This window comes from Brassica oleracea, chromosome C1 (genome assembly GCF_000695525.1).
Source record: "Brassica oleracea var. oleracea cultivar TO1000 chromosome C1, BOL, whole genome shotgun sequence".
Taxonomy (NCBI): domain Eukaryota; kingdom Viridiplantae; phylum Streptophyta; class Magnoliopsida; order Brassicales; family Brassicaceae; genus Brassica; species Brassica oleracea.
In genome coordinates, this window is record NC_027748.1 from 28,393,383 (window position 1) to 28,394,476 (window position 1,094).

Here is a 1,094-nt window from a genome sequence, read left to right on the forward strand (position 1 = left end):
ATATCCCTATAGTATCATCGATAGACACTTTCTAATTAATCGACAAACGATAGTTGAGATCATTAGATCTAGTTAATAGACAAGTCCAAACATGCGAAAGCTGATAGACTTGTTGACTAGTAGTTGAGCTTTACATAATCATGCATGCAACTCATTAGGCATCTGTAGGATTATAATCCTAAGTTTCATGAATAAAAACCCTAAGTCTAGCTATTTCTTTTTAAGCACCAAAATCTCAACCAATCAATTGAGCAAACATTTGCTTGATTAAAAACTGCAATTTACATTTAAATCATTAAAACATCCTGCTTAACAAATCATATTAGAGTTCTTAGGTTCCTTAACTCCCTGTGAATTCGATCCCTAAGTACTACGACTCGACCTCTTATTTGAGAGAATATAAACCACTCCTTATGGTAATTTGAGTGGTATCAGTATACACTACAAAGACTGCGACCACCTTCCTTTTGAATGTTTATTTTAAAACGGAGGCATCATTAAAAAATAGATAGTCTTGTAAAATAATATGTAACTAGACCCTGACCCGCGCGTCAGCGCGGATATGTATTTTCAGTTTTTAATTATTTATTTTATTAAATGATGTATTTGTAATATACGTTGATATTATATTCATTAAGTAAATATTTTGTTTTTGCATCTTAAACTATATATTTTTTTACGAATGTGTGATATCATATAAAAAATATAAAAAAATGAGTATAGAGTTAATTAGATAATTTTAAAAACAGAAATTTTTCTTTCGTGTACGATATCATATAAATAATGATCCGCCCAGTTAACAAAAATCATGATTATCTTATGTGTAATTTTTTTTATTTTGACCATTTCCTTAAAACTATATTAAATTTTACATATTTTAATTAGAATATTTTTAATATCTTTACCTTTTTATTTGAAATGCAACTCAATATTTTTTTTAACAATTATAACAAAATATTTAAAAAACGTTTTTAGAATTTGTTTGAAAAATATGAAAATTACATTTCAAATTAAAATTATCCTGAAATATAATAAGTTTTGATGTAAACGAAAACTCAAATTATGTCAAAAATAATGATATTCAATGATAATAA